Source organism: Ambystoma mexicanum, chromosome 3q (genome assembly GCF_040938575.1).
Source record: "Ambystoma mexicanum isolate Mex_15411 chromosome 3q, UKY_AmexF1_1, whole genome shotgun sequence".
In the NCBI taxonomy this organism is placed as follows: domain Eukaryota; kingdom Metazoa; phylum Chordata; class Amphibia; order Caudata; family Ambystomatidae; genus Ambystoma; species Ambystoma mexicanum.
In genome coordinates this window covers 67,684,878-67,709,166 of record NC_090926.1, presented here as the reverse complement: position 1 = coordinate 67,709,166, position 24,289 = coordinate 67,684,878, and the positions used below count along the sequence as shown (strand labels likewise).

Below are 24,289 nucleotides of genomic sequence, written 5' to 3'. Positions count from 1 at the left end.
AACCTGTAACTTACATGGATGGCGTAAAAGACCTTGTACGCTATTCATTTCCATTACGGCTCATTTTCATTGATCTGTATGGTGGAGATGAGGGGCGGAACGTAACTTTCACTGCCACCTAACCCTCCTACATACAAATACTACTGCATTTGCGCCAGCATGAATTTTCATGCTGGCGCAAATGCTGTGGATTACTATGGAGTATCCTGGCTTTTTACAACAGGAAAAAGCAGGCAGACTCCACAGGAATTCATTGTACATGCCACCTGCCATGCACACGTCAAGCAGCCTATTCTTCATTTGCACGATGAGTGCAAAAGGACATCATGTGCACTGCCGAGTGCAAAAGAGAGGTGTAAAGAAACTTGTGCCATCTCTTTACACTTCTCATTTGCACTCCAGAGTGCAAATGAGGAAAATTGCCGGAGGGGATCTGTTTTCAAGCAGGTGCAAAAGTAGGTGGTTCTCTGCAGGCAATTTGGGTGCGGAGCAAAACAGGCTTTATATTGTGCTGATGTATAAATAGTTTATCAGCTCCACCCACCCAACTCCTTTAGATAGGCAGGGAGCAATAAACATACACTTACACAGGGACAATACACAGGATCTATGCTGATCTTCAGAGACCAGCAGAGGAGCAACCACAAGCAGTGAGTAATCCAGCAGCTATAATTCGAGAAGAGATGCCGAGCACATCCAACCTGTTGCTGGTGCCTTTTATACTCTATAACCCATGTGAAAGGAAGTGGGCATCGGCCAACTACGATACTAGCCACTGGTGCATAAAGAAAGGGAAATGTGGCTTCCTCTAAATTCCTTTCGCTATCCAAGAGTCACATAAGGCTTCAATCATCAATCAGTAAAATAGCAAAACAACACCCAACCCCAACATGTCAGAGGTGGGTTCATTCTTCCATTACAGATGGAGTAGCACAGCAGACAAGATCCCTTTAAAACCCCCATAGTCCCAGGCCACAAGGCCAGTTCCATCGTCAAAGGCACTCATGATCGCTGAATCACACCAAACATCTCATCAGCCCAGCCGTCAGGGCTTTCAGGAAGAAGGAAATTACCTTTGGTGCTATGCTGCCCATGACTCATAAAAGTAGAAATCCCCACACTCAGACTTGTCAGGAAATGGCCGATAAAACTGATGCACCAATAACTGTGACCGAACATAAGAAGCAGGATTCCACATCCTATCACACACAGGATATACTTTCCAATGGACAGGGATAATCCTCCAATCGAAGTGAAGAAGTAGAGCCACTGAATGATATACAACCCATTCATCTAGAATGTATCCATATGAATGCCTGTTGTGGGGAAAGTAACATCTAGAAAGCACATGGATGCCTTTCGAACATCAAAAGAAGGATGAAACTGTAGTAGCAGAACACATAGGATTATTATGGGCAAACCTTATTGTGGGAAGCAAAACCATCCAATTAGGCTGAGTGGCATTTAGAAAACTATGTGATTATCTTTCTAGTTCCTCACTGAACTCTTATCTGCCTTACCATTTGTCTGGGGATGATGAGCGGAATAGAATCCTGTTCCTCCTTTCAAGACTTCTAAACCAAAAAATCAAACATAAAAAAAACATACTGTGAACCTTGATCAAGGGGGATCTTTTATGAAAGACCATGGTGACGTACTCTCCACCCAAAAAAGAGCTATTGGAGAAGCAGAGGCTGGGGAGTAAAATAAGGCATTTTGAGAAAAGGTGAGCAAAATCACCAGAACCACTGTACAATGGAGTCTGTGGAAAAAGTAAGCCATGGGTCTGGAGCAGCCTCCAAATGTCTTAACAAATCCACCTGGTGCAGATTACAGAGGCTTAACCTATGGAAAATCAAAATGAATTCAGAAAACAAGACAAAACCTTAGGCTCAAGATCGATAACTTGCTCGGCCTGGAAAAGAACATGTCAAACTTACAATCTGTTCCAAAGACAAAATAGACTGATACTACGCACTGCCATGATCTCACTCAAGGTACTGCACAGACAAGGCAACTGTATAGATATTTCAACCACAATAAATTATTAAGGGTGAAGAAGAGGGTCATACACCACAAGTGGGACCTGGTGTCTTGGCTTATAACTTAGTCAAGACACACTGGAGGAAAAACACCTGGGAAAAACAACATCAACTACACTTAGGTCGTCCATATAAATATGCGCACTTAAAAAGCATGTATGCAGTAGTACTTAGCCAGTAATACTAAACCATGCCAAATGAGAATGCATAATTAAGAAAAATAGAAAAATGGCACAACATATTAAAATCTCATAAATACACCATCAGAACATCTCTTCTGAACATACATCTTCTACCTATAGAAAAACTAAAAAGCACACATTGTAATATATACACCCAACCTGGCCCCTCTTAAAGATCATTAATACATTGTTCACAAGGCTTAAGTTCAATTGCTGTTATTTAATGTTTCTCTGACTCAAACAAGTCCTGCTTGAAAAGAAGGTACATTACACACCAGCAGTCTGTTTCACAGACACAGTATTCTGATGCAATGCATCGACATGATGAGAATCTGATATACCAGAGAAATCCACGTGGGATACATTGCACATACTACTTGGATACGATTTGCTAAATGTGAAATGTAATCACAAATCAACCTGAGAACTACACTCTGGGTACTTCAATACACAAATATTTCAAAACAATCATGCTCATGGCATCAACAAAGAAGAATGATCACTTCAATGAACAAGAAGCAGTGTACAAGTTTTTACCAATGAATGCACATATTCATAGTATAATTTCCTCACAAAACCTCTAGTGTAATAAGACAAATGCCTTCACAACATTTGATAACAAAATTGCGAACAAATGCTTTCGAACAACATTAATGACATGAATAGCTGGCTGCCTCAATAACATTATTTGCAAAACTGCCTCAGTAACATTAATTGCCAGCTAGTTGCGATGACAGTCCAATTGGACACACAGAGCCCTGACCCATGGTTAGAGCCTGTGAAATTACATGACCAAATATGGCCATTTCTGGCAACAGGCCGGAAGATGGCCAAAAACAACATGGTACAAAAGAACAGGACTTGTACCACAAGGAGCAGCCATTTTGAGTATACAGTATTCAAAAATGCATTGTGAAGGCAATATCTCTAGTGCACGATAGAGCACACCAAAAAAGTTAAAATAGGTCTTCTGACACCAACCTGTTCTGTGCACATCGAAAAATTGTAACAAATGTTACCTAAAAGAAAACAAACACATTGTCCCTGCAATACTTCCTTTAAGGTGGGCTGTTCTACATGAAAACAAACAAAGGTAAAATAGGGGAGAAGTTCTAGCTGCACTGAGAACTATTGGGACTACCAGGTATACCCCAAAACGCATGAGTAAGGCAATTGAGTTAGGCTAAAAAAGGCTAATAACATAACAGTTATGCTGGGGCTGCAGGGAAGTTAATGGAGAGAAAGTTGTAGAAAATGGTCACCTCCATACCACAACCCATCAAGAATATTCTTCTTGAGATAAGCCTTCTTTTCACTCTCCTAATATCCGATGGATCAATGGATGACTCAAGACAGGAATAGGTTCCAAACAAAAGAAGGATTTATTTAGCTTAAACACATGGGATGGGGCAAAGATACAGGGCACAACAAAACGAGGACACCGCTCTATGGCACAGCGTGGAGGCTCAAGGAGAACAGAATAGGTTAGAGGATTGTTCAGCAGAAAACGGGTGCACAGTAGCGCTGCAGGGCTCAGTCAAAGTGGGCCGGATTATAAATTTGCTGGTATCTCGCCAGTAAATACGGTGGGATACCAGCAAACAGTAATACTGTTACCGGCACTTGGAATGCTGGAATTACCTGCATTTTCCAAGTGCTGGTAAGTGTATGCAATTCCCCAGTCCATGGAGTCCATAGGTCCATAGAGTTACCAGCAGCTCGGAGGTTCAGGTAATTCCGGCCACCCCACCACCAAATTTGTAGTTTGGCAGTTCAGGAAAAGTGGCGGTAATGGAATTACTGACACTTTTTTCCTACACCACCAAACATATAATGAAGACCTATTTAGTCTACAGTAGTTTGGATCACAAAGTCGCTGCCAGTTGTCTCCATTTCCAGTGTCTCAGACCCTTCCATACTAGTCAATAGCAAAAGGCTTGCCAACCTGGGTTTGGTCACTCTGTATTGAGATGACAGCTGATTAACCTCACTTCTGTCTCAGATAGATTTGCAGGCTAAAGTATTTACCAGGCCTCACAGCCAAGGGCGGGGTGTTGACTGTAAAGCCAGCTGCGTACTTCAGTCATTCCAGACCCCGCTACTGGATCCGGCTTCTCAAAGTGTTCTCATGTTCTATGTGAGCCTTCCTAGCTTGGGATTTCAGTGAGCACTGCTGGCAAAGAGTTTAAGCAGAGCAAGTGTTATTTAGTTTCATACAATGCCTACAGGATATTTCTCTCTCCTTCTCTCCACCCTTCCCTTCTCCCCCCACCCCTTTTAGGTAGAACTTTTGAAGACTCACACTTGGGACACAGGGGTCCTACTATTAGTATAGGTCTGAACCACACAAGTTTTTTTAGTAACAATGGCTCAGCAGCCAGGCTTATCTTAGGAGGGAGGAAGGGCTCTAAGGAGGTACAAAGAACTTAAGAGTATACACATAGACCAAAGAAACACTGACACACTAAACGTTATATATACACATCATGGTTTATTTTTATATTCTCTAAGGTGAAGGTGATTCTTCAGAAAGTTAAGTACTACAGTAGCTTAGAAAAAACAATGCAATATTCACAGTAAGTAAAACCTTTGTAATACTTGTAGATTGGCAGTAAGCAATTCAAAGGTAAGTAAAACACTTTTATAATAACTTTTGGAATAGCTGTTTCAGCTAAGAATTAATGAAACAAGACCAACATAAAACAGAAAAATACTTGTAACAATTTCAAAGGGGCTTTAGTAGCCCATTGCTATCTGTGTTATGAGTGTCTCAGGGTCAGATTGGAGGGCCAAACAAGCAAGGCACAAGCTGTAGAAAGTCAAAGGTTCCAGAGGAAGTCTTCACTAACAAGTAAGTAACACTCTTTGTTGGGGAAAAGGTTCAGGGACCTCGGGAAAGGCTCCCTGAAGGCACATAGGCATTGGGCCTGGGTGAATGTAGATGGGTGAAACTCCCAAACACACAAATCAGCACTCCAACACCGGAGGAGCAAAGCAACACTAGGTAATGTGATGGATCTAATGATATCATCACTCCTTTCCAGGGTTAGCTTCACCCCATGCGGCCAGGGGACAGCAGCCGCTACCGGATCCGGACCCTGGGATGGCTATATGGGGGAGGCAGCCTTCAGAGAGATAACAGGATATCATTGGAGAAAGTCACATACCCCCATTCCCTTTTAGGGATGTTCTCACCATGCTTCATGCCCCGATGACATTGCATCCCCCTCCCTGAACCACTTATCAAGCCTACTTCAGGTATTCCCCAATATCACACAAGGAACGGTATGCCAAGAACTGAGACGTGGAAGAGGCAGGGAGCAGTAATGATTACTCCCAATGGGGTTCAACATCAGCTTCTTCAACATCATACAAGGAACAACATGTCAATAACTAAGACAAGAAACCAACAGCGGTCTAGTCTTTGGAAGTTGTTCAATAATCCCAGGAAGTTTAAATCTGTCACAGCGGACAGACACGAAGGAGAGCTGCAGAGGCTGAACTGTACCGCAGACTGTGCGGACACCGGTCAGAACAATGAGGGAAAGCACGCTGTGGGGCGCAGCGTGAAAGCAAATGCAGACAGTGAAGAGGTGAACCGGAGTGCAGGAAGCCCACCTTCTGAGAGTGGGAGGCAGCAGGAAGTGTGCACGGTATAGATGGCCGCAAGAGGACCCTTAAAGCCTGGTAAGCCGGTAACCCAAGGAAAGACAGACTAGTTACCAGGTTGCTTAAAAGTGTTTGCCGTTCCATAAAGGTAACACGAGAGATGCAAAATGAAACCTGTGAAGAGGTTAACAGATTAGTGAACCATACCACGTATGGGTCATTGAACCCATATCTAAAAGCAAAAACTAAGTACATGTGAATGGTCTGGGAAAAGAGACCGAGACCAAATATATAAAATAAGCACATTTAGAAACAAACTATGTTAAACAAGGATCACCGATCAGCTAGCATTGCACAAATATCATTTTGTGGATAAAAACGAAGGTAACTGCTTGCAAGTCCGAGCAGGCGAGTATACCAGGCAAAGTTAGTGTATGTGAAAAAAGAATATCAAGGAAGATCCATGCCATTGAGATTATGGATACTTGTAAATGTAGAAAAGTGCCTGCAGGGGAGTATAAAAGGTGTCTGCAACCCACACCCAAATTGTAATAAAGTGAAAGGCGAATCCCAAGGAAGACATATGCCCTTAGAATTCTGAACAGTCTTGAATGCAAAGAGAAACCTGGGGAAGGAAGCCATTTCCCCAGCAACTGTGAACACACCAAGAGAAGAGTTCTCCTCTTGGGTTACAAGGGACTTGATTACTCTTTGTTGGAACTTTTCGTTTTGATAAAAGGAATCTGGGGAAGGGAGCCATTCCCTGAAGCCGTGACTATAGTCCACTTGGAACCTTTTGGTTGGATATATCCCTTGTGTTGGAATCGACCATTTGTACACTTTGAGAACCAAAGACAATATCCTTTGCTGTAGGAGCTAGGCTCATGTTGCCCATGAGCATAGTTCCTACGGCCTAGCCTACTATGTTGCCTGTGAGCCTAGCATCCCACTTGTTTTGAAATGCTAGGGGCAGAATAGGATTTCCGACACAGGACATATTTTTGCTTTGGACATCTTGACAAAGGACAGACCCATTTGTTTTTAACTCCTACATTAGGGATAGTGAGGGATTTTCCGAACCCTTTATTATTTTAAATAAAAGTTTATAACGAAAATATGAAATAATGTCTGCTTCTCATTCTCATTCCTGACCATTCCAGCTAAGCCGCTGTTTGCCTTGATTGGCTCCCGATAGCCATTTCTCCCGACCTGCACCACAGGAAGGCTCAAGCCGGCCCTCCTCACCCAAGGCCTTCCACATAAGGCTAGAGCCTTTCTGTGCCTGTCCTGCTGCCTAGGAGCCACGAGGAGCATCTCCCTGTCCGATTCGACTTGATTCCAGTACCTTGCCTCTGTGTAGGGTAAGCAACGTTTACACATCTGATTGCCCATCGTAAAATATCTCCCTGGAATGACGTTATACTGACGCCTTAAATCGCCACATATACGACTACCTTATCTAATACTATATTCACAAAGACTCACATTCCCTCTATGCCCATCAACTGCGCCCACAATCCGCGCTTCTTCGCGACCTGCATCCTGCATTGTTTTGTTCACATTCCATGTGTCCCACAACTGTATGCTTAATATCGTTCTATATTCTCTCTGTACACCTAGCACTGCTAGGTAGCATTGTTCCCAATTTATTATCAGGTGCATAGCATCTGCTGTACCACGTTTTCTAGCCTACAGCCTTCCCCTCCTTCTATTGTGCTACCTACTGACCCTAGCCTAGCTCCTCCCACCTAGCCCACTGTGTTGCTTGTGAGCCTAGCGTCCCACTGTATATTACTGTGTTGCCCATGAGCCTAGCTCCTACTGTATAGACTACTGTGTTGCCCATGAGCCTAGCTCCTACGGCCTAGCCTACTATGTTGCCTGTGAGCCTAGCATCCCACTATATAGACTACTGTGTTGCCCATGAGCCTAGCTCCTACCGCCTAGCCTACTGTGTTGTCTGTGAGCCTAGCGTCCCACTGTATAGACTACTGTGCTGCCCATGAGCCTAGCTTCTACTGCTGAGCCTACTGTGTTGCCTGTGAGCCTAGCGTCCCACAGTAATGATCACTGTGCTGCCTGTGAGCCTACCTTCCAACTGTTAGCATACGATATTGCCCATTATGCCCAGCACTGTTCTGCACTCTTATTAAGACAGCCCGCGTCTACTGCCTGTGCCTAGCCCCTCCTGCTCCAGATTTGGTGTTGCACCACACCAATCACAACCTCTACGAAGAGTAATGCTCACCATGGCCACCCTCCTGCCTCTCTTCCATACCATAGCACCAACAAAGTTCCTACCTGCCATCAACCTTCCTCACAACATGCTGGGCCTAACATACCCAGCACCTCCTGTGCCTCCTGCCCACTCACACCAGCCAAATGGATCCAACTCTTTGCTTCCCCACTAATGCCATTTGTCCCGTGCCCATTTATTTTGAGGAATACTAGATTAGGCTCTTCTTACACAACAAGACATCAACAGGACACCAATAAGTCGTACACAGCACAGGTCAGGTCACTAACCCCACCATTGGCTCCCCCAAACCTGTCAATAACATGCACTCACTTGTAGCCCAGAAGCTCTACCCTCAGTCTCACCAACCATCAAAGGAGCTCTTATCAATGCCCGATCCTTAGTAGCCAATGCTCTCGACATTGTCGACTTTATCTCCACCAACCAATTAGACGTCCTCGCTATAACCAGTGCTCCAGATAAGATTTTGAGGTGGGAGTATTCTACGCATGATTTTTCAAATTAGAGAGTAAATGCAATTTCAAGAGAGTAAAAATGAGTTTTCTCCTCTGCAAGAGAGTAAGACGTATCCAACACATACACCCATTATATATGTAAAATCAGACCCGTAAATCAAAGTTGTCTGGCTTGCGCAGAGCCCTTCACTCCACACCCTATCTGAGCACATAGTAACAGCACATCACTCCACTTGATAATGGCATATATCCTCCCTGAACATGCTAGCTACACATCTACTCTTGACACATACTAACGAGTACAACACATACTCTGTGCACATGTTAAAGGCACATCTCCTTTCAGCATTTTCAGAGATGTGCTGTTAGCATTGAAGAGCAAATTTGTGTCGTTTGCATGTGTAAATTGCACCTTTACACTGCGCATGCTAACAGCACATCTCTATGCATATGCTAATGGAAGACATTGTTTTCACGTATTGATAGAACACGTTCTGTTTAGCAAGCCTGATATTTGCACACGTTGGCAGGACATAAAGTGACCTCAAATCTCTTCTCTGCGCATGCTATTGGCACATCTCTCCTCATCTGCTAATGGCACATCTTCTCTGCGCACATACTAGTGGGACAGCTCTCTGTACATGCGTGCTAGCTGCGTCCATGTGCCCAGAAGAGATGTGCATGCTAACGACACGCCTTCTCAACGTACACTTTAATGGGACATACCCTCTATGCACATGCTAACTACACATCCCATCCCTGCATGTACTAACTGCACATCCTGTGCAGCGACAGGATGTGCAGTTAACATGTGCATCCTGTCTCTGCACATGCTAACGGCACATCTCGGCTCTGCATGCTTATTGCACTTCTGTTCCATACTAATGGCATATCTTTTTTTGGCACGTGCAAATGACACATCTTTATTAAGTATGTACTATGGGGATATTTCTACTCTGCGAGTGCTAACGTAGCATCTCCTCTGCCCATGCTATAATGGCACATCTCCTCTCTGCCAGTCTTAACAGCAGGGCTACCTTCTGCACAGGCTAATTTTGGCAAAGCACATGCTAACGGTGCATCCAAATAAAGGGTGGAAAGCTACCGGGTAGGAGGGCGGCCTACACTTCCCAAGTTCCAATTACGTGGAGTGCTGATGTAGCCTTGATGGGTGTGGAGTAGAGGGAACACCGCAGAGGAGTCCTCTCTTTCTTACAAGAAGAGCAATAATGAAGAATGACCATTCACAGAAGTTACTATCAGTGCTGGAAATGGACAAAATGTACTGGAGCCAAATGTACCCGATTTTATTTTATTTATTTTTATTCCCCCCCCTCCCCTTTCCTTATTCAGCCTGACTCGAACACGTCCTCGCCAGCCCCCACCACAATGCCCAACAGTGCTCCCCTGGCATTCTGGTCGGTTTTGCTGGATTAAATAAAATAACATTCGAAATGGGATAATAACTGTTACCACAGTGCTTAAAAGCTGAAGGAATTTGGCTAAAAGTGCTATGCAAGAACACATATTGCCTTTCCACATGTTATTGGCATAGTCTCCGTACACATGCAGCAGCACATCTCCTCTCTGTACATGCTAACTGAGCATCTCAGGCTAATGGAACCGTTTATCCCTGCATGGGGGTAACGGCCCATCCCTCGTGGTATAGCCCAACAGCAAGGGCAGCCAGCATAACCTTATACATTCTACATACAGAGCATGTTTGCAACAGGCCATGGTGCAACAAGTAAAGGAATCATTGCAGATGTGTTGGCTCCTGCCCCTTTATTTCAACACTGTGTGGGGAGTGGTAGGGGTGGCTGGTGAGAGTGAGCCGACCTATCTGACCTCCCTCCCATGCAGGGGCACAACAAAACCTACATTTCAGGAAGTTGGGGGTCGGCGGGGGAGAAATTAATTTGTGATGGGAGTGGCCACTTCAGAAAATAGGCAGGGCAAACTTGGAGGCTCTGCCCCCACTGTTCTACCCACCTCCCCTCACCTCTCTGCCTAAGAAAATGCAAGTGCGCACATCCAGGGGTGCACCTTTGGGCTAATATTTAGGCAGGGGCTAACTCTTCAAATGTTGAGAGAGGCACCAACTTCAGAGACTGTGGAGGAGTGGCAAACTTACTTGTGTAGGGGCATCTAACTTCATTACGAATTTCATTACACATTGTAATAAGACTATTCTAGTACAGCTTCAATGTTACAATCAGTTAACTGCTAATGTTAATTTTAAAGGATATTTGTACCGTGCACTATCACCACCGGAGTGGTCCCCTGGCGGCTCTGAAAAAAGGGAGGAAGGGGGTGAATTAGTGGGAATAAGCTGGAAAAGGGAAAGAGAGCAGTGATGTGCCATTGGCAGCCTCAGCCCGGTGGGTCCGTTGGTTGGGCTTGGGTTGTTTTACGGTCGGTAGTTGTCGTGTGCTGTTGTGTAAGTCTATGTGTGGTTTGTTTTGTTGTTGCAGTGTAGTGAAGTTTGTGCGGATTGCTGTGTTTTAGGCTTGTGGCTGAGTTTGGTTAGAGTTTGAGAGGTGTATGCAGAGGGGTGAAATTGTTAGTAGATTGGTTAGTTGGCATTGCTGTCCTTCTAATTATGTCTAGGTGAGATGCTTGCTATCATTCACTATTCCAGCGAGTGTGGTACTTGCTAATTTGCTGCTACTGCTCTCTCTTTTGAGTCTAAAACACCACCTTCTTGCAGATCCTGAAGGTCCTAGAAAGTGTGAAAATGGCAGATTGTTTGCAATGAAAGATTCAATATCATAGCATAACAGGACATTGCAGAGTGTGGGGCAGTACTCTGGACGGCCCAACCAACTTCAGTGGCTGGGAGCAACAGGGGAGAAATTGGCCTATATTAGAATCTCTGGTGCACTGAAGAGTATGTCTGCCTGTCAAATCCAGTGTTACAAGACTGGGGGAAGGCCAGTGCAGAGATAATGCAATTCTATGCACCAATATTGGAGCCACTAGCAGAGGAGCACCATGGCACACCAATGTGTCCCTACACTTATTAGAACTGTCCTAGTGTAAGGGTGTAAACTTAATCATTTATAAGCACTCCAATTTTTGCAATTAAAGTCCAGGTGAGATTACATTATTTGCCCAGGATCACACACTTACGCTAAACGGCAAAACAGGGATTTTAACCTACTTTCAATTTGGGCACGGCCACCTTCTCCCACGCTTTACTTGGAACAAAAGTTTAATTTTTGGGTGTAAAGCCCTACAATAATACTGTCCTATAGAGTTTACTTGCAAAATAAACACATTGCATAGTAAAGCATCATGACAACATGTAAATCCTTATAGCAGCATGCTGGGCCAAAATAATATCACTGTACCTTTATTTTCCACATCCTGAATGGAAAACTATAAACTTTATTTTCATCGCTTTAAAAACACACAAAAAAATAAGTTGTGCTATAAACTCATTTAGATTTGGAGATTCATCACAAACCTCCAGCGTGTTGTGTGGTTAAAGAACATTCAACTAAGGACATCAAAGCAACCTTTACTTTTTAGCATATCAAGCTATTAGACCTAATGGGTATGAACACATTTTAAAAGGGTGCATGCTTTATTGTGTTGCTTGCTTTAACAGTTACAGATTTGCAAGAGGACTCGTGGTCTTTCAGTTGGAAATTCACCATCATGCATAAGAAAGGCTATGTTGCTGATGACAAAAGAAATGCTACAGTGCCATCTAATGGCAGAAAGTATGTTTTTTAAATTAATAAATACAGCGTACATGGTATGCAGTAGAACATGGAAATATCCGTATTGGCTATAATTACATGCGTAAAAAGGGACAATACGCACCTTATCTAGAGGGCTGGCTATAACAGAAACCTGGTTATTCCCAGCAGCAGGACCTACTCTATCATTAGCCCTCCCTGATAACTATACAATTATCAGAGCAGACAGAGACACTGACAAAGGCGGTGGTGTGACCTTTATAGCTAAATCACAACTGAATCTCAGAGAATTCACCACCACCACCCTGCCGTCAGCTGAACTTCTATCAGTTAAACCTCCTCTCACGGCTACTCATACCTTACTTCTCCATCTTATCTATCGGCCCCCTGGCCCTATCTCCACCTTCAAAGAAGACATTACCTTCCTCCTGACCCAAAATACTAAACCTGTCTCACAAATCATCCTTTTGGGAGATCTGAACTTAGGCCTCCCTGACCCTAAAGATGTGAATGCTACTATCCTAGACAACGGTTTCACACAATTGGGTTTCAAACTCTTCATTAATGAACCTACTCACAGCAAAGGTAGACCCCTGGATTGGTTGGCAGACCTTAATTGCACCAACAACATCCTCAACAACGTACCTTGTGTCTGCTCTGACCACAATTGTATTACCTTCCCCATATAGAGACTGCCCGCCCCAATTCCAGCGTGGCCATCACTCCTCAAACCCTGTCCAGAAATAAAGCAGCATCACTCTAGACAACCTTCTGCCCCTACTTCAGCCTATTGCCAAAATACCATACAACTCAGACAAGGACCCCTCCTCAATGGTTGAAATGTACAATAACACCCTTGAACAAGCACTAAACAAAATCGTGCCACTAAAACTTAGAAAGGCTAAACCTGCGGCCCATTTAAATAAATGGTTCACAGCTGACCCAAAACTACTCCGCAACGCCAAAGGATCAGCAGAATCCACTTGCAGAAAAACTCCCTCAGTCCTCAATAAGGAAAAATTCACTTCTGCCGCTACTACCTACAAAACAGCAATTTTCAGCACAAAAAGAGAAATCTAGAACGTCAGAATTCAGAACGCCAAGTCTGGCAAAAAAGAGCTCTTTACCATATTAAGGGAATTAGAGTCACCTGCACCCCCACAGAAGACTGCATGAAAGATACGCTAGGTGTGCAGACATCCAGAAGGCCCTCTCAGACATTACAAGTGAAAATTGAAACAAAAACAAAAAAATAGCCTAGCTACTAGCACCAATAAGCATAAACTACTTGATCCGCAATGTCCACCCTGCTCCCATTTCCACTTCTCTACAGTCACCACCAAGGAAGTAGAAAATATCATCAGGGGGCTCAAACCCTCCAAAGCCGTCCAACTGCCAGGAGATATATGCCCAGCCCCCATCATTGAGGATGGAGCAAAGGAACTAGCCCCGTTCATAACAGCCCTAATCAACTCCTCCAAAAATTGTACAATTTAAAACAATCTGAAGGAGGCCTGGGTCATGCCGCTCCTCAAAAAACCCACCCTTGACCCGAATACACCAACCAATTACAGACCCATAACAGTGCCATTTCTCTTAAAAATATTAGATAGAGCTGCCTATCTCCAAATACAAAAACACTTGGAAGATAATAACCTGCTAGCCCTTCGACAATCCAGCTTCAGACCTAGACATGGTACTGAAACCACTCTCCTGGACTTAAAAATCCAGATGGATGAAACCAAAGACAAGGGTAAGCTTGCCATCCTCCTACTGCTGGACCTTTCAGCAGCGTTCGATCTTGTCGACCATCAGATTCTGACCAAACATCTTACTTCCGCTGCAGCTTTCTCCCCGAAGGCTGCAAGCTGGATCCAATCTTTTCTCTCGAACAGAACAACAAGGGTCTTTGCACCCTCTGCCTCTGCTCCTCCAGTGCCCATCCACTGTGGAGTCCTACAGGGATCATGCGCATCGCCTACGCTATATGACATATTTACCAAGCTCCTCTTTGATCACCTTGAAAACCTGGGTGTCACCTACACAAATTATGCGGATGACACCCAGGTCCTCATCACACTCTCTGGATGCTATGTTAAAGACTCTAAAATTATAAATGATATCTATCTTGAGATCCAGGCCTGGATAACCGCCCAAAGCCTCTGTCTAAACGATGACAAGACTGAACTTCTGATCATCAGGTCACAGGTTTGTCTAAACAGTCTGGACAAACGCTACAAAACCTTTAACATTGATGGGGACATCATCAAAGTTGCCAATGAGGTCAAAACGCTAGGGGTTTATTTAGATTCCACTCTATCGCTCAAAACAAAAACAAGTTAATACTACAGCCTCAGCCACAGCATATACCAACAAACTCATTAATGCCTGAAAACCTTACCTATCAACCAACAGCTGCATTACGCTTGCTAGAGCAATGATCCTCTCGAAGCTGGACTACTGCAATACCCTATTCCTAGGCTCCTCGACTCGGAACCTAAATAGATTACAAGTTCTGCAGAATAACGCCCTTAGGTCGGCCCTAAATATGCCCTGATCTAGTCATATTTCAGCCATCAGACGGGACATACATTGGCTACCAGTGCGTGACAGAATCACAATATGTACGCTAGTCATCACACAAATTCCTCTCAAACACAGCCCCAACATACTTGTCAGACAAATTCTCAAGGAACTACTTGGACAGACCCATCAGATCCCTCTATCCCAACCGCCTTAACATCCCAAAATATAAACTGAAAACCGCAGGTGGTTCCAGCTTCCCAGTGTTAGCTGCCAAATGCTGGAACACTCTTCCCCCAGCCATCAGAGGGGAACCATCCTTCTGGTCATTTAGATCCAGAGTGAAAGTCTGGCTCCTCGCTCAACATCCATTGCAACACAGTAGACATTGAAGACCCCCACCCTCATCTATTTAGCATATTGTATATAAATGTATCTCATTTAGCATATTGTTTATAATTGTTTCTCATTGCCCTCCTAGGCATGTCCTGTCACTGAACTGTAACCCTAGTCAGCTACCTACAAATGCTTTCTGTATTTTCATATTTTTGTATTTTTGTATTTTCCATTCATCGTTTGTATCTCATGCACTCGTAATATTGGGTATTGTAATTCTTTATTATGTAACAACATGTTGTAAATTCAAGCAAAAGTGCCTAGATATCCTTGGGTTAGGCGCATTATATAAGCAAATCAACTAAACTAAACTCAGCTCACAGTAAATTCGACCAAGAGTCTCAAATTACCTTCAAGGTGAAGAAGAGGATGCAGCCCAATGACCCTGTGATGCCACAACAGCAGACCGGGTCACCAGATTCTTGGTCAGGCAGACGAAAAAAGGGCCACTGGAATGGATCTTTCAGCAGCAGTTGAATGAAGAGGCTCCCGTCAAGGGATTCTTCATGGTTCTGTAATTTTGGCGCCCTTTTCAAAGCACCAGTGAAGAATGGTTACCGCCCAGTGGATTTCTCTCATTTTCTCAGTCCAGCACTTTGGAGAGGGGACTTCAAGGACTGGAATCTTGCCTCTGAAGGTCGGAAGTAGTCCACCAAAGTTTTGGGAGGATTTGTTCTTCGGAAGGCGATGCACTTTACAATGGCCACAGGTCCAAGGGTATTGGTGGTTTTCAGATGGTGAAGGTCACAGCCCGTCGTGGGATAGCTCGACATGCTGGTCATCTTGAGACTGATTGGACCCACCAGTCCAAGGAATAGAGTCGTCCTTAGGGGTCGAATTGCAGTGATTACTCAGAAGGCATCTCCGGTTGTTTGGAAGTGGGGCGTCTCTCCTCTTCCTCCTTCTCGAATCTTCAGTTTGCACTGGTTAGCTTGTCTTCAGCCTCAGGATTATGCCTCAGGCAGGAATTCAGTAAATCAGCACCCATGCACTATTCAAACTGTGGGTGGTGGCTGTCCTTTTAGAACAGCCAGCCTCACAGTTGTACCTGGTTCCAGGCAGGCACAGCAGAAGACAAAGAACAGTATAGTTTTGACGTCCTCCGCTGTTTCCTGTCCTCACAGACACACTGCCGCTTTGGTGGCATTTCCCATGGAAACCAGCAGAAGAGAAAAGTCAAACAAAGGCCTTCCCCACCCTGCATGGCAGAAGAAGGACCAGAAAAGGACAATCCATCTTGAATTGGCGAAAAAAGAACACTGTCACCATTTTGGATCAATGGTGACCCTTGTGTGCATTACCGCGGCTGTGAATACAATGTGGGAGTAAAAATTGCACAAAAGTAGGCAGCATAAAACCAATGACACCAGCCATTGAGATTCGCTTGTCACTGTAACCAAAATGCTCATCTCAAAATGCAAAAGATAGGAAGAATACAAAATATCCCCCTGCCCTCACAGGGAAAATAACAAAAAATAAAATGGGCTCCCAGCAACACCGCACAGAGAGTGCTGTGTGGTGCAAACGTCAATGACAGATGCCACAAAACATGGAAGAAAGCATGACTCCAAGAAAAAGGTATAAAAAGAAATACAAAAGGATCCCAAAGATAGGGTAAAAGAATGAGTGAGTGTAGAAAAAGTTCCCACTCGCTCAGGAGAAATGTCAGAAAATCCAGTAGTCTAGTGAAAAGTGCTGGGGGGCTCACATGTGAAGGGGATTTCACATAAGGAACAAGTTACTTACCTGTAACTGTTGTTCTCCAGCATGGGTCTGGCATGGATTCACATGCTCATGAATATTCCCCGTCGTCAGGCTGGGAATCCTCGGTAAAGAAAAAACCAGTATCAGTTTTGTTTCTGATCTGTCTTTCGTAGTAGTAACCAATCACTGATCTCTGCGTCATACTGACCACAGCCAATGACTGCCCTCTACCTAAGCCCCGCCTCTGGCAGCCATCTTCAGATTTGGTAGCACGTGAAGTGGCAGTATGACCAAGTGAAGAGCCGCAGAGGGGTAGGCGGGAGGATTCACATGCTCATGAATAAAGAATACATAGCATTACACACATGCACAACCACGGGAGGTGGCAAAGGCTCAACATTAAGCATTACATCAAACTCAACATTAAGCAACCAGACAGAGAACCTCTTCCATTTGTGTCCGTAACATTTAAGAGTTGAGGACGCCCTGGCCTTTGCAAGAACCTCTCTGCAGTCGGCCGGTATGTCATATCCTCCAAACTCTAACGGTGCAGGAGCCAGGCCTGCAAGTTCAGCGACTTCGGGTCGTGATGGAGGATGGCGCCTCCTTCCCTGGAGAGAAGATCCGCGTCCACTGGCAGCTTGATTGACGGGGACGCTGACAAGTCCAGAAGGTCCGGGAACCATATCTGCCTCGGCCACGCAGGTGCGACGAGGATCATCCTGCACCGTGACCTCTTGAGCTGGTTGATGAGCCGGATCAGCAATGGCAATGGAGGGAACGCGTATAGAAACAGGCCCTCCCAGGGGAACGAGAAAGCATCGCCCATGCTCCTCGGCTGGGGAAACCTGCTGGCGAACCTCCGGCACTTGGAGTTCGTCGCTGTCGCGAACAGATCGATCTGGGGTGTGCCCCACCGTCGGAAGAGGCAGTCCACTACATCCTGTTGTAGTTCCCACTCGTGGCACAAGCGCAGCTCCCTGCTGAGTGAGTCGGCGATGGTGTTTTTTATCCCTGCTAGATGAAACGGCACCAGAAACATCCCTTGGGCGACGGCCCAATGCCACAGATCCTGCGCCTCCCTGGACAGGGCTGGGGACCTGGTTCCGCCCTGTTTCCTGATGTAGAACATGGTGGTGGTGTTGTCGGTGAAGATCCTCACCACCTTGCCCTTGAGGGACGGAAGGAAGGACCTGAGGGCCCAAAAAACTGCACGGAGCGCCAGGACGTTGATATAGAGGGACTTCTCTGTCGGGAGCCAAAGGCCTCTCGCGTGCAGATTTTCGGCGTGCGCTCCCCACCCTTCCAGGGAGGCATCCGTGGTCACTGTCTCCTGGTGGCCGGGGGTCTGGAAGTCCATGCCCACTGTCAGATGCGCGCGGGTGCCCCACCACCGGATCGCTCGTCGGAAACTCTCGTCGAGTGTGATCCTCTCCTCGAAGCTGCCCGTCGTCTGGATCCAGCGCGCGTCCAGGAACTCCTGCAACGGGCGCATCCGGAGCCTGCACAGGGGGATGAGGTAAATGCAAGAAGACATCATTCCGAGGATGGACCTCACTCTGGCCGCGTCCGCAACCAGCATTCGCTGCACCTTGCCCAGAATGGCCCTCGTCCTTTCCTCCGACGGATAAGCCAGAAGCGACACTGTGTCGAGCTTCGCTCCCAGAAACAGTGCGTCTTGCGCGGGCACCAGGTGGGACTTGGCGTAGTTTATGGAATATCCCAGGTCTGTGAGAAGTTGGACGGTCCTTGCCGTGTGCTCCACGGCGAGCTCCTTTGTCTTTGCTCGGATGAGCCAGTCGTCCAGGTAGGGGTAGAAGTGGATCCCCTCTCGGCGCAGCTGCGCCGCCACCGGTGCGAGGCACTTGGTGAACACCTTGGGTGCCGACCTCAGTCCGAAGGGAAGGGCTCTGAACTGATAGTGACGCCCTTGGACCACGACCCTGAGAAACTTTCGGTGCCCCTTTAGGATGGGAATATGGAAGTAGGCATCCTCCAAATCCAACAACGACAGGAAATCGCCCTCCTCCAGCTGACCCAAGACGTGTTGGAGGGTGACCATCCGGAACTTCTGTGCCTTGATGAATTTGTTCAGTCGTCGTAGGTCCAGGATGGGACGCCATCCTCCCATCTTCTTCTTCACGAGGAAGTATCTTGAGTAAACTCCGGAGCCCCGAAGCCTCTTTGGGACGAGCTCGATGGCGCCCTTCCGGAGCATCGCCTTTACCTCCAAGAGAAGTTGAGGGACGTGATGTTCTTTCCTGGCCACAGTGGGTACGCGGGGGCACCTCTTTAGAAACTCGAGCGCGTGACCCTGGGCTAGGGCGTCCAGCACCCAACGGTCGGTGGAGATGGACTCCCACACGCTGACTAAGCTCGCCAGCCGGCCTCCCACCGGGGTGCTTCGGTGGGGGCCCGACCCCACGGCCGGTTCAGTCCTGCTTCGACGAGGCTTTGCCGCCTTGACCTCCTTGGCGACGACGGCGGGGTCCGCCTGACTTGCCTCGTCCCCTGTAAGCTTCCTGCGACGACGAACGGGCCGCTTGACGGTAGGTGGAAAATCCGCCACCGGAACCTTTGGAGGCACCCCGTTTGCCTCCGCCGCTCCGAAAGGGCGGCCGCCGTTGCTGGAGAACCCCAGCCGTCTCCGTGTCTGCCTTGATGGCTTGAAGGGAATCGTCCACTGTTTTCCCAAACAGGTTGTTTCCGTCGAACGGCATGTCCAAGACCCTGGTCTGCACGTCCTGACCGAAGTCAGTAGCCTTGAGCCATCCACGCCGCCTAAGGCACACGCCGTTGCCCAACTGGCGAAATCCAGTGTCAGCGATGTCCGTTGCAATCGTAATGGCGTGGTCCGACGCCACCTCTCCTTCCTGCAAGATCTCTAGGGCATCCGCCCTCTTGTCGTCCGGTAGGAAGTCCAGCAGGCGGGCCAGTTTGTACCACAACTCCCTGTCGTAGCGGGCTACGATAGCCAAGGCGGTGGCCGCCTTAATAGTCATCGCTGCAGACGAGATGACCCTGCGTCCCATCGTATCTAATTTCTTTCCCTCGCCGTCCGGTGGGGAGGTCGACGTAGAGGCTGCGCCCCACCTGCTTTCTTCCTGGCCGCCGCGGAGACGACCGAGTCCGGGGTCGGCTGTGCCCGAAGGCACAAGGGGGCCGCGTCTGGGACCCGGTACTTCTTCTCGTACCGATCCCTTCTAGCCGGCGTCGTGGATGGGTTCTTGAGGAGGGCTAGGCCCTCATCCCAAATATCATCCAATAGAGGTACGGAGAGGACCGTCTTCCTCTTGGCCTCGCGCCGTTGATAAAGGAAACCTTCCTTCTTCTCTTCCGGGCAGAGCTGGAAAAGCTCGGATGCCCTGGCGATCATGAAGTGAAACGATCCAATCTCGTCAGGCGGGGAAGCCCGGGTGGGAGGGGACGACGGCAGATCCTCGTCAAAAACCTCGTCGTCTGTACCCGTCGCGGCCGTGTCAGTCCCCGTGCCATCCCCACGAGTCGTGGACGGGGAGGAGGGCTGAACAGGGCGCGATGGCTGAAAAGGAGGTGGAGGATGAATCCTTCTTCTCTTAGGGGGAGGGCTCCCAGAAGGGCCTAGCTCCGGGTCCCTCGTCGGGAGCAGTTCCTCCGCTGGTGGTAACGGCAGTCTCATCCTTATCTCCGAGCATAAGGACTGTATATCCAACAAAATGGAGTTGTCTTGCGGCACTGGTTGAGGGGATTCCGACGGGCGGTAAGGGGCCCCGACGGCACCCTCGACGTTATCGTCGTCTCCCACGTCGGGGTCCCTCCCGACGGGCTGGTCTTCTTTCACGCCAACGCTGTGGCTTAAGACTTCGATCAGCTCTTCCTCAGAGGATGAGGCGGAATCCACGACGACCCCCTGCCCCCCCTTTTTCTTCTCCGTCGGAGGTTTCACGGGGGTCCTGTCGATGGGCATAAAAGAGGACTCCCTCCGCGGTGGCAGGGAGACTCTGAGCCCCGAGGTCGCCACCACTGGTGTAGCCTCCACAGGCTGAGCCAGGGCCACCGCGACTGTCTCGATAGAGGCCTTGGCCGGATGGATTAAGGCTTTCACCACCTTAGGTGCACTCACCGCCTTCTCCTTGGGGGGAGGGTCACTGCCTCGCTCTCCCTCCGATGGGGCCTTCGAGCTCGACTGGGGCCTCTCCAGGAGCTTCGCCGGGTGCTCGGCCTTCCTCTTACCCGAACCAGAGCGTTGGCTCGTGGTTGATGGTGCCGGGGAGGGTGCGCCCTGCCTGGCACCCGTAGAGCCCGACCGTTCAGCGCTCCCGGTGCCAGCGGACTCGCGGTGCTTGGCCTTGTGTTGGACCCCCGTCGCCAGGGCGTCCTCAAAGGTCTTAGAAGATTGCTCGGATTTCTTCTTCTTCTCGCCCGATTGGCTCTTCCCTTCCAGCCAGTTGGCGAGACGTTGATGGCGGTCCTTCATGGTCCGCTCCGACATATTGCCGCAAAACGCACAGTCCTTCTCCACGTGCGTCTTGTCCTCATGTAGGCAGTACAGACAAAAGGAGTGTTCGTCCTCCTTAAAGACATTCTGAAGCTGGCATCCAGGGCAGACCCTGAACAGCTTTCCGGGCGTCGAGCTTCCCTTCTCCTGGGCCATGTCCGAGATGGGCCTGAGAAACTTCTGGAGTCCTCCAAAAGCGTGGCTCGACGAAATCTTCACCCTTGAGGGGCGTAGACGAATCCGACACGGGTCCCCGTTGATCGGATGAAGAAACGGTGGAGCTTGAGGCTCTTTTGACCGAAAAATCGAAGTTTTTGAGAAAAAAACGTGAAAAAATAGCACTAACGCTCGAGAGCAACAGCACGAGGATCCCAACACTTGAACGTGCGGTAAAAATCTGAAGATGGCTGCCAGAGGCGGGTCTTAGGTAGAGGGCAGTCATTGGCTGTGGTCAGTATGATGCAGAGATCAGTGATTGGTTACTACTACGAAAGACAGATCAGAAACGAAACTGATACTGGTTTTTTCTTTACCGAGGATTCCCATGCCAGACCCCATGCTGGAAAAAAATGAAAATCTACCTAACAAATAAGACAATGCCATGTCGCGCAGGCTCGATCCCCGGTCCCACTCTTAGAGGATGGAGGAATCTGGCATTAAGCGTGAGGACCAATCATAACCATCATAATATCTGGTAACCCAATGCCATTTGGTAGCCATTGAAGTCCTAAGGCTTGTTTGCAAGTCCTGCACCCAGCCAAGCGAATAGAGGGGTGATTTCTGCTCCATTCCTGGAAGGTCCTTGGTTGTCTCCTGCTGCGCCTCTTCTAAGGGTGTAGAAGTAAGGCTCTGACACAATGGGTAAAGACTTAAACAAGAAAGGGCTGGAAAAAGGCATCTCGAGCCCTAAAGCTAAGAGGGTTTTCCCTACCTCGAAGGAAACTAGTGAAATTGTCAGGAAGTCCGAAACTAAAAAGCCTGTCACTGTTGTGTCACAAAACTTACTTCTGTCCCTAACACTAATAATCTAAGATAACTGTGCAAGGATGATCTCTTCTCAAAGTAAATAGTGTTCTTGGTGCTTTCAATTAACAGAAAAGATCCCAGTTTCGCTGGTAATAAAGTGATGCAAAAATAATGCTCCAAAATAGAGGATTCCAATGCTTGGGTTGTGCTCCTTTCCACTCGACTTCTTCTTACCTTATGCTACTGGATAATTTACAAATAACTGTTTCTTGATTTCACAGTTCTTATATCCTACCAGGACAGCACACTCGGCTACCAAGCGTGGGATTCCTTTTATCAGTCCTTGACCCTCTTGTTCCCAGTTTCTCATATAGGTGCAGGTCCCAGACTCGCAAAAGTGGCTTGGTTCTCTCTCCTGCCAAGCCAGTGGGTTTTCATAGATGTTCTCTCTTTTTTCTCTCACAGGGTCCCATACCCTCTTTGCTTTGAACTTTGGTTTCTCATATGGGTGCAGGTCCCAGACGTGCACTGTTGCATTGTATCTGTTTGGTATAATCTCCTGCCAAGTATACATTCTCTATTGTTTTTGTCAGGGTCTCTGACATCTCCTCTCTTTCATCAGGGTCCCAGACCCTTTTATTCTTGGGTGCAGGTCCCAGACTTGCACTGTTGCATTGTATCTGCCTGGTACACTCTCCTGCCAAGTGTACAACTCTATCTCACTTGCTTCAGGGTCACAGACCCCCTTTTCCCAGTTCCTGAGCTCACCCCATATCTGCCCGGACCTCTATGAGGTCACAGGCAACCCATGTACCCGTCTGCTTCCTTCTCAGAGGTACCAGCGGTTCCCAAGCAGCTTCTGGAGGATCTGGTAGTGTTCAGATTCTCGGCTGCATCTTCTGTCTCTTCCGCGCTTTGTCAGGCCCTGGGAGGCAGCGAGGATTCACTTTGCAGCAACCCGAGTAGTCCTCTAGTCCCAGACTACGCTTGCGTTCTCTCTTTCCTCCGGTTCGGGTTTCCCTTGTGGCTCGCGTCATGTCAACTGCTCCAGACCTTGGCTCCTGCTATTCCTCTTCATGGGACAGCTCTCTCTCTCTCTCTCTCTCTCTCTCTCTCTCTCTCTCTCTCTCTCTCTCTCTCTCTCTCTCTCTCTCTCTATCTCGCGCGTTTTAGCGGTGCCTGAGTTTCAGTTTGAGCTTGAGCTTCTGCTTCGAAACTCCTGCATGGGATTGATGTACTGCATTGAGCCAATCACTGGAATTAGGAAGCTAGACTGCTTGCTCTGCTTCTGACGAGTGATCCTTGGACTCAAGGCCATTTTGTTTCTAGTACCAGCCTTAAAGCTATATGCATAATACTTTGTACATTCGGGCTTTTCAGTGCTGTCATATAGTTTAGGTGGACTGAGTTGACAACAAAATATATTAAAACTATCCAGGGAGGGGGAAGGAGAATTTGGAGTTGGAGAAAGGGTTGGAGTTATTAAAGCGGGATGATCCTGTGTTCTCTGGTGATGGTCGTCCCAAATCTTTGCGGACTATATATACACAATTATAATCACAATTCATCATTTACAGTCAATGTTTTTCACAGGAAGACACTAAAAGACCTATACCTACAAAAACCTAATAATCGCTAGGGTTAACAATACATATTGCCCACTAAACAAAGCTGCCCATACACATTTCTCTGAAATGGATCTAAAATGATCAAAGAACATACTCATAAAATCGCTGTTTTTTTCTCCCCTGTTCCCCTCCCTTGCCTTGTCGCGCTCTGAAACACTTGTGTACGAGTGCGATAGAAATAAAATATCATTTCATGTCATAGCATATGCCAAATTCTTTTCACTGACAGATTAGGGCAATAAAGCAGCAAATGCCTCAAAGTTTCAAGCATCTGCATTTAGACAAAATTGACAATGTATTTGCTGTTTAGGCCATTTATTTATTCTCCCTTGTACTTCCTTGG

The 24,289-nt window shown here is 47.1% G+C and overlaps 1 protein-coding gene across 2 annotated transcripts in view; it reads right to left on the bottom strand.

Moving 5' to 3' along the window:
• LOC138582135 (zinc finger protein 282-like) overlaps positions 1 to 24,289 on the bottom strand; it is a 176,157-nt gene that overhangs the window by 13,821 nt on the left and 138,047 nt on the right. The window lies entirely within an intron of this gene.